An 18,379-nucleotide genomic window follows, 5' to 3' on the forward strand; every position below is an offset into this window, starting at 1 on the left:
AGATGTACAATTTATTTTTTTTTTTCCTAACCTAACTAAAACTAGGTGTATTTTGGAGGGGTCCGGGTTAGGGAGGGACCTAGGTGCAACTCAGGCCGAAGCCTATACGCCTAGTCATGCTGGGATTAGCCATGCAGGGAGAGGGTCGCATGCATCATGTGCTAGGAGGGGATTGGCCAGCCATGGCAACGATTGGCGCCATGACTAACTCCCCTCACTCTTAAATCTAGACTATAACTAGAGATAGGTTGAGCCCAGGTACAACCTGCATAGACACAGGGAAAACCCTGGGCACATTCATACGGGATGCAAATTGGCATGCATTACGTGTAGGAAGTTACAGGAGACAGAGGATGGTCTGGATGAAGTGTTGGTCAGAGTAGAAAAGAGTCTACCATGCGGGGGTTGGGAACTTGGACTCTAGGTCCGCTTTGAATTTTATTTGTATCTGGAATATTTGACCAGGGACGCAAGTACCCCTGGTGATGCAGAGACCCCAACACTAATGTGGTAGAGACATGTACCATGCCAGATGTACAATTTATTTATTTTTTTTTTTTCCTAACCTAACTAAAACTAAGTGTATTTTGGAGGGGTCCGGGTTAGGAAGGGACCTAGGTGCGTCTCAGGCCGAAGCCTATACGCCTAGTCATGCTGGGATTAGCCATGCAGGGAGAGGGTCGCATGCATCATGTGCTAGGAGGGGATTGGCCAGCCATGGCAGCAATTGGCGCCATGAATAACTCCCCTCACTCTTAAATCTAGACTATAACTAGAGATAGGTTGGGCCCAGGTAAAACCTGCATAGACACAGGGAAAACCCTGGGCACATTCATGCGGGATGCAAATTGGCATGCATTACGTGTAGGAATTTACAGGAGACAAAGGATGGTCTGGATGAAGTGTTGGACAGAGTAGAAAAGAGTCTACCATGCGGGGGTTGGGCACTTGGACTCGTGGTCCGCTTTTCCAGTTTTCCAGTACTATTTAGTGACCAGGGACGCAAGCGCCCCTGGTGGTGAGTGATTGCACTGACCACTCACTCCGCCGCCAGTCAGCACCTAAAAAACTAAGAAACTAAAACAGAAAAAAGATAAGTGACTTACAAACTAGGCATTTCGTTACGAAATATGCAAACAGCCAACTCAGGGATGGACGTGCAGTGCTTAAGATAGAACTAAAATAAGAACTAAAAATATATATTTTTTTTAATTTTTTTTAAATTTATTTTTAGATTTTTTATTATTATTTTAGAAATATATATTTTTGATGTCTATTACTAAGTATCTAGGACTTATTACTAATTTACAAATCTCTAATATCTACTACTATACTACTAGTTAAATATAGAGGAACTGTCGGAGTATAAAGTAACAGGTGAATTAAGTGAAGACCTATTCGCATTCTGGCATTTGTTGCAAGCTTGTAATTTAAAATCCCATGTATTTCAGAAACACAACCGGCACTGGAGGTGAAGCCTGCCAGGCGGGCCATGCCCATCGTGCATAGGGAGTCAGCCCTAACACAACAGGCAGTGAGCTCCCGGGAGCCAAACCTACACCTGCATGCTTCGGACCATTTTGAATTAGCTAATTATTCGTTAATGTCTATAATTTAAGTTTCAACTCGCGGGAGACTGATTGGCCGATCGCTCAGCCAGCCACAGCACATTACGGAGGTCTGTGAGCCAAGATTGAATTTGGCATTTTATATTTTCATTGCAACTCTGGATCTTGTTCGCCCAGTGATGAAATATATGGGTTTCTGCTTATGGCACATTTATCATAGAATTTTTGCGCAGTTCGGAAATAATAATGTTTTAAAAGTTCGAGTTTGAGCTCTCTGTGCATAGCCCTTACGGGGCAATACACAGGCGCATCTGTCGCAATACGAATACTCTTATTCTGAATTCTCTGTAGCTTGATTAAGTGAGATTCCGCTGCTGTTGCCCACACCGGCGCTGCATACGTGATTATTGGTTTTATTAGTGCGTTATAAATTATTATTCCGTTTTTAACAGAGCTACCTAAACGTCTGCTCATAACGGGGTAGAGGGCCATGAGCCTAGTGAAAGCTGTTTTACTTTTCGCATCTATGTGATCGCGCCATAGTAGTTTCCTATCCATGTGCACGCCTAAATATTTAACAACATTTTTGTGAGGAATTTGCTCATTGAAAAGTGTTAGTCGTGGTCTATCTTCGAGTGGCGGGAGATGTTTACGCGTCAAAACTATAGCTTCTGATTTAGTAGGGTTTACCTTAATTCGCCATTTTGTGCACCACTGTTCTATTGAATTTAACGCGGTTTTCAATCTGTCTGCTGCGAGTTCTAGAATACTAGATCTGCTAAACAATACCGTATCGTCCGCGTAGCAGCCAAACTGAACTGATCGGTGTGCGGGCTTAGGCATATCATGAATATAAATATTGAATAAAACCGGCCCCAAAATGCTGCCTTGTGGGACTCCTGCTTTAATTATTTTTAAATCGGACTGTGCTCCTTCTGTCGTGACTCTAAACGATCGATTTTCTAAATACGAGGCCAGTAATATAATATAACAATCGGGGAAGCCACTTTTATATAATTTATAAATTAAGCCTTTATGAAGTACTCTATCAAAGGCTTTTTCTATGTCCAAAAACGCTGCGAGATTATAGCTATTCTAATTGAACGCAGTTATTATTTGTTCTGTCAAACGGACCAGTTGATGCGTTGTTGAATGCGCGCTGCGGAAACCAAATTGTTCGTCCGGCAGTACGATATTTTCTTTAATGTGAGCATTTAGTCGCTGCAGAATTATGCATTCGGCTACTTTTAAAAATGTACTCAGCAGACTAATGGGCCTATAATTTTGGGGCAGTGTCTTATCTTTTCCGGATTTATGAAAAACTATAACATTCGCTTCTTTCCACTGCAGTGGAAAATGCTGTAGTTTAAGTATTCCATTTATTAATTGAGCTAGGTATTCCAAAATTTCGTCGGGCAGTTTCTTAAGGACTACTGCCTGAATGCCATCGTTTCCCGGTGCCTTACGTGGTTTCATACACCTGATAGCCTGTTTAACTTCCTGAGATTGAGTTAAGTAAGGTTTTGAAGTTAAAGGCTGATTAAGTTTAATTGTAAGGTCTCTGTATATTCCGGCATTAAATTGCGGGTCACAGGATTCGATATTAGGTTGAAAGGCTAATTCAAGGGTATTCGCGAACGCTTGTGCCTTGTCTGTCGGTGTAAAAGCGAACCCAGTGCGAGTTTGTAGCGGAGGTATTTTATCTATCTTATGAAGGAATCGCTTTGTCATACTCCAGGTGCTACCATCTTGCACCTGTAGCTGAGAGACTTTCGTCTCCCATTGGCTGCTCCTCCATAGAGTTATTTCATCGGAAATTATTTTCTGTAATTCATTAATTCTCGCTTTAATGTCGCGCTGCCTACGTCGAGTATATTCGCGCCTTAATCTATTTTTCTGAGAAATTAAATCCCTAATATACAACGGCAGTACATCTTGCTTAAATCTAACCACCTTTTCTGGGATGCACGAGTTAATTGCAGTTTGAATTTTAACTGTAAGTTCAGTGACTGCTGATTCGATGTTATCTTTCGTTTCGAAGTTGGCAGCATCGGCTGCAGGCAAATTATCGACTAAATACGTCTGAAAGCCTCTCCAGTCGGCTTTCTTGTAGTCTTTAATTTTTCTCGGAGGACTGATGTCAGTGTCCACGTCATCGAATAGTATATGTACTGAAAAAGTGGTCAGACGACATTTCGTGAAAAACTCTGAGTTCGAATCCCGTTTGAACTCTCTTATTTAATGCAATATCTAAAATATCGGGGTTGTGCCTTAGTACTCCGCTATCATGTGTGGGCTCTGAGGGAGCATGTACTTGATAATTTTTGTTAGACTCGTGTCTTTGCAGCAGTAGGCCATTGGCTGTATTGCTCCGACAGTTCCAGTCTTTATGCTTGGCATTAATATCGCCGACTGCTAGAAATGTGGGAGCTGAGCCATGTAAGATGTCCAGCTCGTTTTCAGTTAGTGACCTCCCCGGTGGTGCATGTTTATTGACTTTAAAAGTAATTGCAACAGCTTCTAATTTATTAAATTCAGGTAAATGAAATTCACTATGTTGTATACTTCTGTGGATTAGAAGGGCAACCCCTCCACTTCTGGTATCGCGGTCGCGCCTATAAATAGTGTAATTTAAGATAGTTAGACGATCTGTTGGAATTAAGTGTGTTTCGTTTATCGCCGCTATTCTAATATTATGTTTAATTAAATGATCGGTAAATTCGATTATTTTATTTCTAATTCCTCGTGCATTCCAGTAAAGGATGGTACTTAATCTACTGTCTACGGGGGTAGTATTAATGGCAGAACCTAAATTAAGGGTGTGCGGCATTAAAGCTGGCCGCTAATGCTGTCACGAAGCCCGTGGTGGCTTTTATTTTGTCCTCTATTGACTTGGACGGATTACACCAAATAGCCATTAAAATGCACATTGGTTCCAGGACGTGTGCAAGGTTAGGGTCCTGTGCAATGGCATCCGATTGGCCTACGAGCTTCAGAAATTCACTCGCGCCCATCGCTGGATTCTCCAAGGGTTTTAGCTGCGGTGAAGCAGTTGGCAATTCTGTTGGTGAGTCAGTCTGCACCGGGCTGGCTTGTTTCCCAGGCGCGACTTTCTTGGAATCACTGGGGGGAGGGGTGGAGTTGGGTGGCACCTTAGTACCTGGCTGATCCGTCACCTGACCTTGCACCCGGCCTTTACCGTTTTTGTGCCCGGAATGGTGTTTCTTCGGGGGCCTCTGGGGCAGGGGCTGGCCTCTAGACCTGGGTGGGTTTGCCAAGACAGGGTACTCCAGTTCATGTCTATCGCTCAGCACTGAATATTGATTAGGGCTCTGCCATTGCGGGGGGGCGGGGTAGCTCGGGGCTCGCCACGGCTGCCTTGGGGGCTGGGGGCAGTAGCCTGAGGGGCCGACTTGTTGTGGGGGCGGGCGGACTTGAGCTGCGGCAGCTGCTCGCTTGTTTTCACGCACTGCGCGTTTGGACTGCAGCTCTCTGTCTTTGCGCTCCTGTTGCGGGAGGTGACGCCAGTTCTCCCTCTTGTAGGCCATGCAGCCTCTGTAATTGGCGCAATGCGGGCCTTCACATCGCGCGCACTTTGCCTTCGTCCTGTCACCTCCCTGGGGGCAAACCTCGGTTTTGTGCCCTTGGCTGCACCATCGGCACACAGGGGAGGCTCTGCAGCCTTTTGCGGGGTGGCCAAACCTCTGACAGTTGCCACATTGGAGGGGGCCTTTGGGGTGTCGATAGTCCTCAACACGAATGCTGAGGCCTCCGAATGACTTCAGGTCGTAAATCCTTTCTGGATTTACGGCGTTCGGGAGCTCTACGACTAACTTATTTATAGGCTGCCTGGTCTGCCTGTTGTACAGAAACCAGAAGTTCTGCACTGGAAGCCCCATTGCGGTGAACTCGGCCTGAATGAATTGTTTGTCGGTGCTGCTATGCACTCGACAAAACACAAACTTGTTCGGGATCTCGTCCCGTTACAGCAGCACAGAGTGTTGCACTCTGGCCTGCTCCAGTGCACGCACTGCCCTGTGGTACTCCTCCACAGTGGCAGTGTGAATCATGAGCTGGTCATGGCCGCGACTGACGCACGACCAGCGCTCCTGCAGTGCTGCATCCAGCCTTGTTTAAATGGCCGGGTAGCTGTGGCCAGAATCCACGAATACATACAGGGGTTTCACCTGCATATTCTTTGCCTGAGGGGCAAGGTTTGGCGGGGCAGGGCTCGAACCTGCGAATGTGTTGGCGGCCGTTTGACTGGCCGAGTTGTTTGCCCTTCTGACGGGCTGCTTGCGAAGTCGCTCGGCCTGCTGCCTGGCGATCGCGGGGTTCGTCAGTGGGGGGCGCAGTCTTTCGTCCTTTCCTCCCGTTTTTTGTTTTTTTGAGACGACTGTTGTAAAGCCGTCGTCGCTTGACATTTCAGTTTCGTCGTCGCTCGGCAGGGGCACATCGATGCACTCCTGCATCGCCTGCTCGTCACTTAACTGGTCAGTCATGTCGCTGGTTACACCCTACAACGCACTAACACCCACTGACAACGCACCCGGGATTAAGCCGGGTTGTGGCTAGGCTGTAGGGTTAGCTACATACCGGGTTGTTTTGCACGTTTACACTTCTTAGAAAATCCTGGGAATACCACCTGGCCTGTGTGCGAGTAAACAGGCTGTTCCTGGAATCTCGCAGCTCCGCTTGATGCGTCCGTCCTCGGCCAAGGCTCGAAGCGAACTCGATTATAGCCTATCGTGAAATGAAACCGCGATTTTTTCCGGTGTCTAACGATGAGGCTTGCGCCTCGTGTGCCGTCGGTCATATTCGGTCATGTCCGGTCATGTTCGGTTATGTTCCGTCGTTTCCGACGCCCAATGCCTCGAATGTACATCTGGCTATTTCGTAACGAAATGCCTAGTTTGTAAGTCATTTATCTTTTTTCTGTTTTAGTTTCTTAGTTTTTTAGGTGCTGACTGGCGGCGGAGTGAGTGGTCAGTGCAACCACTCACCACCAGGGGCGCTTGCGTCCCTGGTCACTAAATGCAGTACTGGAAAACTGGAAAAGCGGACCACGAGTCCAAGTGCCCAACCCCCGCATGGTAGACTCTTTTCTACTCTGTCCAACACTTCATCCAGACCATCCTCTGTCTCCTGTAAATTCCTACACGTAATGCATGCCAATTTGCATCCCGCATGAATGTGCCCAGGGTTTTCCCTGTGTCTATGCAGGATTTACCTGGGCCCAACCTATCTCTAGTTATAGTCTAGATTTAAGAGTGAGGGGAGTTAGTCATGGCGCCAATCGTTGCCATGGCTGGCCAATCCCCTCCTTGCACATGATTAATGCGACCCTCTCCTTGCATCAAGCGGCGCTGCGAGATTCCAGGAACAGCCTGTTTACTCGCACACAGGCCAGGTGGTATTCCCAGGTTTTTCTAAGAAGTGTAAACGTGCAAAACAACCCGGTATGTAGCTAACCCTACAGCCTAGCCACAACCCGGCTTAATCCCGGGTGAGTGGTCAGTGGGTGTTAGTGCGTTGTAGGGTGTAACCAGCGACATGACTGACCAGTTAAGTGACGAGCAGGCGATGCAGGAGTGCATCGATGTGCCCCTGCCGAGCGACGACGAAACTGAAATGTCACGCGACGACGGCTTTTCAACAGTCGTCTCAAAAAAACAAAAAAAAAAGGGAGGAAAGGACGAAAGACTGCGCCCCCCACTGACGAACCCCGCGATCGCCAGGCAGCAGGCCGAGCGACTTCGCAAGCAGCCCGTCAGAAGGGCAAACAACTCGGCCAGTCAAACGGCCGCCAACACATCCGCAGGTTTGAGCCCTGCCCCGCCAAACCCTGCCCCTCAGGCAAAGAAAATGCAGGTGAAACCCCTGTATGTATTCGTGGATTCTGGCCACAGCTACCCGGCCATTAAAACAGTGCTGGATGCAGCACTGCAGGAGCGCTGGTCGTGCGTCAGTCGCGGCCATGACCAGCTCATGATTCACACTGCCACTGTGGAGGAGTACCACAGGGCAGTGCGTGCACTGGAGCAGGCCAGAGTGCAACACTCTGTGCTGCTGTAACGGGACGAGATCCCGAACAAGTTTGTGTTTTGTCGAGTGCATAGCAGCACCGACAAACAATTCATTCAGGCCGAGTTCACCGCAATGGGGCTTCCAGTGCAGAACTTCTGGTTTCTGTACAACAGGCAGACCAGGCAGCCTATAAATAAGTTAGTCGTAGAGCTCCCGAAGGCCGTAAATCCAGAAAGGATTTACGACCTGAAGTCATTCGGAGGCCTCAGCATTCGTGTTGAGGACTATCGACACCCCAAAGGCCCCCTCCAATGTGGCAACTGTCAGAGGTTTGGCCACCCCGCAAAAGGCTGCAGAGCCTCCCCTGTGTGCCGATGGTGCAGCCAAGGGCACAAAACCGAGGTTTGCCCCCAGGGAGGTGACAGGACGAAGGCAAAGTGCGCGCGATGTGAAGGCCCGCATTGCGCCAATTACAGAGGCTGCATGGCCTACAAGAGGGAGAACTGGCGTCACCTCCCGCAACAGGAGCGCAAAGACAGAGAGCTGCAGTCCAAACGCGCAGTGCGTGAAAACAAGCGAGCAGCTGCCGCAGCTCAAGTCCGCCCGCCCCCACAACAAGTCGGCCCCTCAGGCTACTGCCCCCAGCCCCCAAGGCAGCCGTGGCGAGCCCCGAGCTACCCCGCCCCCCCGCAATGGCAGAGCCCTAATCAATATTCAGTGCTGAGCGATAGACATGAACTGGAGTACCCTGTCTTGGCAAACCCACCCAGGTCTAGAGGCCAGCCCCTGCCCCAGAGGCCCCCGAAGAAACACCATTCCGGGCACAAAAACGGTAAAGGCCGGGTGCAAGGTCAGGTGACGGATCAGCCAGGTACTAAGGTGCCACCCAACTCCACCCCTCCCCACAGTGATTCCAAGAAAGTCGCGCCTGGGAAACAAGCCAGCCCGGTGCAGACTGACTCACCAACAGAATTGCCAACTGCTTCACCGCAGCTAAAACCCTTGGAGAATCCAGCGATGGGCGCGAGTGAATTTCTGAAGCTCGTAGGCCAATCGGATGCCATTGCACAGGACCCTAACCTTGCACACGTCCTGGAACCAATGTGCATTTTAATGGCTATTTGGTGTAATCCGTCCAAGTCAATAGAGGACAAAATAAAAGCCACCACGGGCTTCGTGACAGCATTAGCGGCCAGCTTTAATGCCGCACACCCTTAATTTAGGTTCTGCCATTAATACTACCCCCGTAGACAGTAGATTAAGTACCATCCTTTACTGGAATGCACGAGGAATTAGAAATAAAATAATCGAATTTACCGATCATTTAATTAAACATAATATTAGAATAGCGGCGATAAACGAAACACACTTAATTCCAACAGATCGTCTAACTATCTTAAATTACACTATTTATAGGCGCGACCGCGATACCAGAAGTGGAGGGGTTGCCCTTCTAATCCACAGAAGTATACAACATAGTGAATTTCATTTACCTGAATTTAATAAATTAGAAGCTGTTGCAATTACTTTTAAAGTCAATAAACAACAAATAGTGCTTATTTCGATGTATGCACCACCGGGGAGGTCACTAACTGAAAACGAGCTGGACATCTTATATGGCTCAGCTCCCACATTTCTAGCAGTCGGCGATATTAATGCCAAGCATAAAGACTGGAACTGTCGGAGCAATACAGCCAATGGCCTACTGCTGCAAAGACACGAGTCTAACAAAAATTATCAAGTACATGCTCCCTCAGAGCCCACTCATGATAGCGGAGTACTAAGGCACAACCCCGATATTTTAGATATTGCATTAAATAAGAGAGTTCAAACGGGATTCGAACTCAGAGTTTTTCACGAAATGTCGTCTGACCACTTTCCAGTACATATACTATTCGATGACGTGGACACTGACATCAGTCCTCCGAGAAAAATTAAAGACTACAAGAAAGCCGACTGGAGAGGCTTTCAGACGTATTTAGTCGATAATTTGACTGCAGCCGATGTTGCCAACTTCGAAACGAAAGATAACATCGAATCAGCAGTCACTGAACTTACAGTTAAAATTCAAACTGCAATTAACTCGTGCATCCCAGAAAAGGTGGTTAGATTTAAGCAAGATGTACTGCCGGTGTATATTAGGGATTTAATTTCTCAGAAAAATAGATTAAGGCGCGAATATACTCGACGTAGGCAGCGCGACATTAAAGCGAGAATTAATGAATTACAGAAAATAATTTCCGATGAAATAACTCTATGGAGGAGCAGCCAATGGGAGACGAAAGTCTCTCAGCTACAGGTGCAAGATGGTAGCACCTGGAGTATGACAAAGCGATTCCTTCATAAGATAGATAAAATACCTCCGCTACAAACTCGCACTGGATTCGCTTTTACACCGACAGACAAGGCACAAGCCTTCGCGAATACCCTTGAATTAGCCTTTCAACCTAATATCGAACCCTGTGACCCGCAATTTAATGCTGGAATATACAGAGACCTTACAATTAAACTTAATCAGCCTTTAACTTTAAAACCTTACTTAACTCAATCTCATGAAGTTAAACAGACTATCAGGCGTATGAAACCACGTAAGGCACCGGGACACGATGGCATTCAGGCAGTAGTCCTTAAGAAACTGCCCGACGAAATTTTGGAATACCTAGCTCAATTAATAAATGGAATACTTAAACTACAGTATTTTCCATTGCAGTGGAAAGAAGCGAATGTGATAGTTTTTCATAAATCCGGAAAAGATAAGCCACTGCCCCAAAATTATAGGACCATTAGTCTGGTGAGTACATTGTCAAAAGTAGCCGAATGCATAATTCTGCAGCGACTAAATGCTCACATTAAAGAAAATAACGCACTGCCGGACGAACAATTTGGTTTCCGCAGCGCGCATTCAACAACGCATCAACTGGTCCGTTTGACAGAACAAATAATAACTGCGTTCAATTAGAATAGCTATAATCTCGCAGCGTTTTTGGACATAGAAAAAGCCTTTGATAGAGTACTTCATGAAGGCTTAATTTATAAATTATATAAAACTGGCTTCCCCGATTGTTATATTAAATTACTGGCCTCGTATTTAGAAAATCGATCGTTTAGAGTCACGACAGATGGAGCACAGTCCGTTTTAAAAATAATTAAAGCAGGAGTCCCACAAGGCAGCATTTTGGGGCCGGTTTTATTCAATATTTATATCCATGATATGCCTAAGCCCGCACACCGATCAGTTCAGTTTGGCTGCTACGCGGACGATACGGTATTGTTTAGCAGATCTAGTATTCTAGAACTCGCAGCAGACAGATTGCAAACCGCGTTAAATTCAATAGAACAGTGGTGCACAAAATGGCGAATTAAGGTAAACCCTACTAAATCAGAAGCTATAGTTTTTACGCGTAAACATCTCCCGCCACTCGAAGATAGACCACGACTAACACTTTTCAATGAGCAAATTCCTCACAAAAATGTTGTTAAATATTTAGGCGTGCACATGGATAGGAAACTACTATGGCGCGATCACATAGAGGCGAAAAGAAAAACAGCTTTCACTAGGCTCATGGCCCTCTACCCCGTCATGAGCAGACGTTTAGGTAGCTCTGTTAAAAACGGAATAATAATTTATAACGCACTAATAAAACCAATAATCACGTATGCAGCGCCGGTGTGGGCAACAGCAGCGGAATCTCACTTAATCAAGCTACAGAGAATTCAGAATAAGAGTATTCGTATTGCGACAGATGCGCCTGTGTATTGCCCCGTAAGGGCTATGCACAGAGAGCTCAAACTCGAACTTTTAAAACATTATTATTTCCGAACTGCGCAAAAATTCTATGATAAATGTGCCATAAGCAGAAACCTATATTTCATCACTGGGCGAACAAGATCCAGAGTTGCATGGAAAATATAAAATGCCAAATTCAATCTTGGCTCACAGACCTCCGTAGTGTGCTGTGGCTAGCTGAGCGATCGGCCAATCAGTCTCCCGCGAGTTGAAATTTAAATTATAGACATTAATGAATAATTAGCTAATTCAAAATGGTCCGAAGCACGCAGGTGTAGGTTTGGCTCCCGGGAGCTCACTGCCTGTTGTGTTAGGGCTGACTCCCTATGTCCGATGGGCATGGCCCGCCTGGAAGGCTTCACCTCCAGTGCCGGTTGTGTTTCTGAAATACATGGGATTTTAAATTACAAGCTTGCAACAAATGCCAGAATGCGAATAGGTCTTGACTTAATTCACCTGTAACTTTATACACCGACAGTTCCTCTATATTTAACTAGTAGTATAGTAGTAGATATTAGAGATTTGTAAATTAGTAATAAGTCCTAGATACTTAGTAATAGACATCAAAAATATATATTTCTAAAATAATAATAAAAAATCTAAAAAAAAATTTAAAAAAAAAAATTAAAAAAAAATATTTTTAGTTCTTATTTTATTTTTATCTTAAGCACTGCACGTCCATCCCTGAGTTGGCTGTTTGCATATTTTGTAACGAAATGCCTAGTTTGTAAGTCATTTATCTTTTTTCTGTTTTAGTTTCTTAGTTTTTTAGGTGCTGACTGGCGGCGGTGTGAGTGGTCAGTGCAACCACTCACCACCAGGGGCGCTTGCGTCCCTGGTCACTAAATCCAGTACTGGAAAACTGGAAAAGCGGACCACGAGTCCAAGTGCCCAACCCCCGCATGGTAGACTCTTTTCTACTCTGTCCAACACTTCATCCAGACCATCCTCTGTCTCCTGTAAATTCCTACACGTAATGCATGCCAATTTGCATCCCGCATGAATGTGCCCAGGGTTTTCCCTGTGTCTATGCAGGTTTTACCTGGGCCCAACCTATCTCTAGTTATAGTCTAGATTTAAGAGTGAGGGGAGTTAGTCATGGCGCCAATCGCTGCCATGGCTGGCCAATCCCCTCCTAGCACATGATGCATGCGACTCTCTCTTTGCATGGCTAATCCCAGCATGACTAGGCGTATAGGCTTCGGCCTGAGACGCACCTAGGTCCCTCCCTTACCCGGACCCCTCCAAAATACACTTAGTTTTAGTTAGGTTAGGGGGAAAAAAAAAAGGCTAGAATCCAAATGCGTTTAACTTTTTGCTGCTTCAATATTGGACCTCAATTTACCTGAACCGCCGACGAAAGAAGTTTCAAATCACAAGCCTTCCAGCTGATAGTTCTCATGCGTCAGTAGCAAATGAGCAGATGTGATTTTTCCGAATACATATAGAATCGTGGAGTCTATCCTAGAGATCATTGAAATCGCGAATTATTCCAGTCTCTACTCATCGTTTATTAAGGTTTTGTAGGATGCACGTAGGAAAAAAATTCCCCCAAAAGGAAACAAATCGCACCAAAATTTTTTTACGCGTCTTTGACCTACTTAACGATAAAAACAAATTAATTATTGAAAAACGGGACACATCGTAGTGGGACAATGTGCGTTACGGGACACTTTTTCGTGCGTGCAGCCGGAGTTCATCGATTTATTAGACGTCACGTCAAAAAAAATTTTATTTTATGATTTTAAATTTATATATATTTCTAATATGCATATCAATATTATGAATCATATAAAGTTAGGCAAAACCCGTGATGACTTTATACAAATGTCTGTAAATATACAGGTTTTATGACAGGTTTGATAGAGATGCACATGTGACTTGAGTGTGAGGCATTTATTAATTTAATAAACTTTTTTCATGTGGTGAAGTTAATGCGTGTCGCCTAACCACTTAGCCACGACTTAAAAAAATACCATACAGATTAAATAAACAAACAAATTACTATAATCTGAATAAAAATCGAAACATATATAAAAACGGAAAAGTAAAAACTTAATTCAAGATAAAATACATATGTAAGTACAAATAATTGATAACAACATGAAAAATGAATACATTAACTACATTATGAACTGAAACCAAGAACTGTTACAACATTTCCAATACGTATTTCTAATTTAAAAATATATATATATATATATATATATTTCTGTCTTGTTTTTAAATATTTGACAATAGGCTTTCTGAAAGATAAAAGTGGTACTATTGTATAACTAGTTCTTCAAGTGCATTCCAAGCGCGTCTTTTAGCTACAGAGAAAGATTTTTGTATTCTTTCCGACTGTCGCAGCAGAAAAAGTGTTGCGCCAATTTTCTGAGCTTGAATTACTGAGTTCATATCAGATATTAATCACTTAAAAACTACCTTTTTTATTCTAAAAAATATATATTGTAGGTATTTTCATAATTAGGTCAATAATTCGAACTTATAATGCAATAGCAATTATGATCTGAAGATACACTTTGTAAATTGAAGTTAGATCTCATTTGAAATAAAATAATAAATAGTAACTAAAAATTATACTATTCTGACTTCATTTATAGTTTTAAATATCTGAGAGTCAGAGCAAACGCGCTATACAATTATATATTAACCACGTTGAATAAATTTTATTTTAGATTACAACATAATTTTTAAACCAGGATATATTTAGAGAAACTAACAGCTGGACATAGTTATATCTTTGCTCATACCTTTTCACATACAATATGAAGCTTAATTTGAAGTTAGTGAAAAATAACAGGGAGTTTTAGACCACCATGAAAATGCCATTTTCTTGCTCACTTTTAAATTTTGTATGCTTGAATGCACAGGCAGGGTGATTATTGAAAGAAATATTTAAAATATGCGCTTTGGTTGGTTTTTTTTTTATAAAAATTTGCTAATTTATTTGAGTAACTGAAATATGCTGGTAAAATGAGTAAAAATGTGCGGAATTTCTACTGTGCATGCCATTGTTTTACATTTTCCCTTTTTTATTCATCCTTAGCTTAAAAATTTCGTTTTGATTTCCTCTAATTTTTCCTCCCCTCTGCTGCGAGAATATTTCCAAATATCATTCCTAGGTGCAATACTTACGGGAAGCCACTAGTGTAGTAGGGTATCTTTCACATAAGATGTCATTTTGCACATATATTAAACACTACTTACTCTGGGAATATATGAAATATGTCCTCTGTGAGGTTACCGACTGTCTTTACTTGTTATGGCACATAATAGGTGGAGACACGGATATTTTTACTGCAAAACCCAAAAGGACACATAAAATTTAAAAAAATAAAACATGTTACAGAGTTGTCTAAAACATAAAATGATTCTTCATTATACCAACTATTATTTTAGAAATAAATCTTAACATGACAATTACATCTGGCGGGTAAAAGAAATGCAAAATATTTATGAAACTGGTTTACTACAAAATATTTTACGCGTGCATTAAAAATACAAAAAAAAAAGTTTCTTAGTGGATAATACGCTTCATTTTAACACTTCCCAGCTACGTAAGTATAACATAACTTGATATTACAAATAAAATTTCAATTAAACAAAGTTATTCGTAAGTAACATAAAACGGATCAAAATGCATAACTTGTTATTTTGTGTTATTCAGTAAAATAAATACAAACGTTCTAATGAAATAAAATATTAAGTATTCTTCATCAACATTATTTGTTATTCTATGTTTTATTTTTTTATTTTTTAGATTTTGTAAGTTTTACATTTCTTATGCTTACTTTATTTTTATTTTATCTTCACACGTCAACGTTTTTGACCAATATATTTATTTTTGTAAAGTGTCTAAACGTTACATTAAGTTCCCACAATAAACCGAAAAGATTAAATCGTCGGTTCTTTCAACAATATAATTAGCCACGAATTACTGAAAAACCGATTAGCTGTTAAAAAAATTACCGTGCGTATTTATTTATCATAATAGTTACTTATTTAAGAAGGTCACTTGATAGGTGACGAATTTCAAAACAAATGTAATTTAAAAAATTATATCTACGATTAATTTAATTTTAAAGCCAACGTAATCAATTATTTATGTGAACATGTCACACTACTACTCATGATTGAATAAACGGGTAGCAGAGTAACAGTTTTGTGACGCATTCAGAATCACATAGCCCACACAATTGATTTTGGATTAAGTTGAGGTATTTAGTTTATAATATTAGTGCAGTCATTATAAGCGAACATATGTCCAACTCTCTCACGCCTGACTACAAAAATCCTTTGATCTTTCAGGAAGTCTGTTATAAACTATCTCAACACCCAATAAAATATTACAAAATGCAATAAGATGTAGATGTGATCATTTATTTGCATGATGTGTGTGTGTATGTTTATGTGCGTGTGCATATTTAAATTGTTTGTTGTAAATTATAATTTTTAATCTTGATTTTAACGATAAATAGTTTTTATTTTCCAGTGTATTTGGCATGAGTCTTATTATCAATTTTGTTTAAATATATAATTTTCAATGATTAAGTGGTAGACAAACGGGGGCATGCTTTATCTTTGCCACGTAAAATAAGTCGTTAGATAAATATGAATCTAACAATTACCTACCCTCTCCCTCTCCCCACGATATCTGTTGTTCCAGTATGTTACAACATAAAAAGAGCCGCTTGTGAAAGCATTCTCGTTAGGTAGAACCACGTAATGTTATTTTCAAGTGCGCAAGTGATCCCCACATTAACATTAAAGGGCATATTTAACTATCAAAATTTAAAATGAGGGTGAGGGGCGTTTATTGGCGAACGATAGTGAAACATTGTTTGGATTTTGCAATATCATAACATTATTTATGTCGAAGTTTCAGTACAGTTAATGTGTGATACTTCACTAACAGTGCGTTAAAATATACAGACATTCTGCGTCAAAACGCAACTTTCCACTTAAGGGTTTTAACAAAAGCTTGTATCTATTGAAACGCCATTTTTAAACCAAAAACAGCATGAGTAATCACGGTTTTGAATAAAAGTTTAAAAAAATCATACTTAAATCATTTTTAAATCATACTTAAATGAGCCATATTTTAAAATAACTTGCAAAGTTAACATAGAAATTTTTTAACTGTTTGAATAATCAAAGTTTCCGTATTTAAAAAAATTTTTGTCGCATAATTCAACGCAAATAAAATTTTATTCCAAAATTATTCCAAATGTGTACCCTATATTATATTTGTTTTAAATTTTAAATAACATTTGGGTTTTTAAGGTTTGCGTAAAATAACTAGAATTGCATTATATGTAAAAATATTTTCACAGTATTTCATTATTTGATGCAGGATTTTTTTTTATTTTTTTATTTTTTTTTAGTTTTTGTGAGAAGTTACCTACAGCTGGAAAACCACGAAACATCTTTTTTTTAATATTCATAGCTATAATTAATTGGCCTAGCTGTTCTCGACCTTGAGTTCTAGGAGACACTAAAACGAAAGTAAGGACAATACACTAGATGGTTTATGCTCTAACGAATATTTTGAAGAGCCCCGCATTTTCATTATTGTATGGGGGTAACAACCTTATTTATTTGGCTTCTAATATTTTGTGTTAGAAAATATGGTTTTAAATAGATTCATTATATATAAATATATTTAATTGTTTATTAAAAGGCTTTTTGCTCAACAAATCTATTTTTTATTAAATTTTTATGATAGCCCAGCATGTTCTGAAAGCATGAGATCATTTTGGTATACGATTTTTGGAATAAGGCTACGCATGTAGCCTTTGTCTTTAAACTTGTTTTTGAATTATAGTAGATCTTTCATTAAATTAATAAAAAAATTATACATCATAAAACTACAGAAACCTTCATTGAGAAAATATGAGACGAAACAAACGCGGAAAGTTAGTTGTCGCGATTAATTTACAAGAAGAACCTTTAAATAATAATTGGAACGAAAAGAAAATGAAATGACCGACATGGCAAGTGAAACCAGTGTCAAATAAATCAAAGAGGCGCGCATCCTCGTCAAAAGAGAATGGAGTGGGCCTCTCGGCGATATTTATAAAAGCACGGTACCTCGCAATTCACAACGTTTTTAGCCACGGTGGGAACAATATTTTACTGACCACTGCCTTCTGCCTTTTCATTAAACCTTTTGTTTGAGAGAAAAAGAAGAGAACAGACTTGTCCTGTAAAGGACAGAAACTTGGCTTGAGCCACAGCTTACGCACACACGGCTGACGGATGATTCCTGAGTCCACTGTGACTTTGTCCGTGTAAATTTTAGCTTAGCACTTGTATATATATATATATATATACATATATATATATATGTACATTTTCCAAGCTTCTTGTTTGCAATGACGTGCATATACTGTAAAAAAAATATCGTAAAATACTTGTAGCTGTGTTAAGCAATTAAACATTTCTGTCGTGTGATTTATTTTAAAGCAATTTACTGTTCATGGAATATTACAGAAATCTTTACAGATCTCGGTTACATATATAAAATTATACATATTCAATGACAATGACTTTTGTTTAAATTACCTCATTCGCATGCACGAGTGAAAATAAACATACAATACGTTAAAAAAAAAGTCCTATTTTTGTTAAAAGTACATTTTCGCTGTATTAATAAAGTACCGGCATTGTTAATATGCGTTATACGTTTGTTTAAAACTTTACAGTGCAGGTAAATGCACTGTTAGAAACCACAGTAAATTTACAGACTTTTCAACGAAGTATCAAACTAAAATAATGAAGATTTCGTATTAATTTGAAATAACTAAATTTTTTTTAGAAACTACGCCCTATTTTGATTTCCGAGTTGTATGTTTCGTTCCAAACAAATGTAATGACACAAGTGGACAAAAGAAGGGTGATTTTAACAATTTTTTTAAAGGTGTATTAATATACCAATGAATATTCTTTTTAATAAATGTTCAAAGAAATGAAATCAGTGTCCTTAAATTTA

This window comes from Bacillus rossius, chromosome 13, assembly GCF_032445375.1.
Source record: "Bacillus rossius redtenbacheri isolate Brsri chromosome 13, Brsri_v3, whole genome shotgun sequence".
Lineage (NCBI taxonomy): Eukaryota > Metazoa > Arthropoda > Insecta > Phasmatodea > Bacillidae > Bacillus > Bacillus rossius.